This window comes from Sinocyclocheilus rhinocerous, unplaced genomic scaffold (assembly GCF_001515625.1).
Source record: "Sinocyclocheilus rhinocerous isolate Xijiao unplaced genomic scaffold, SAMN03320098_v1.1 scaffold2465, whole genome shotgun sequence".
Classification (NCBI taxonomy): Eukaryota; Metazoa; Chordata; class Actinopteri; order Cypriniformes; family Cyprinidae; genus Sinocyclocheilus; species Sinocyclocheilus rhinocerous.
This window is the reverse complement of record NW_015653000.1, coordinates 14,760-15,291: the sequence shown is the minus strand read 5'-3', so window position 1 is coordinate 15,291 and position 532 is coordinate 14,760.

The window sequence follows — 532 nt, the reverse complement described above, 5'->3', positions numbered from 1 at the left end:
GTCTTTCAACAATCAAAGATGGAACTTTAATTTCTTTACAATGTAAGTTTATGCTAGAAATGTTTTGGAATGGGATATTTGTCTGATTTGTACATATAAATATCCTAGTCTGCCTAACTGCATCACTACATTGTACATACATTACAGGTCAAAACCATCTGATATTCCATTTATCTGAATAAACAACATATATGGCTCTTAAATCACTTCTTATGAAAGCTAAATATCTACAGCGGATCTAAAATATTCATAATTAATTATAACTAGTTATGATTAATTATTCATATTTCCCATGAGCTGATTCGTTACAATTCAGTGTTGTCATATTTTGCATACCTCAACTGAATTGAGGTCATTTGTTTTATAATTTTATAAATTGTACTTGTGTACTTGTCTTTTTTTTGCAAATTTAATTCAGTTTGAAATCAAATTTGAAATCAAGCTTCCTGCTGTAAGCTTTTGCAACAAAGTTACCCTATTTTAAAGACACAAATACACAGAATGAGCAAATGTTTAAGATTGAGATTTTTGT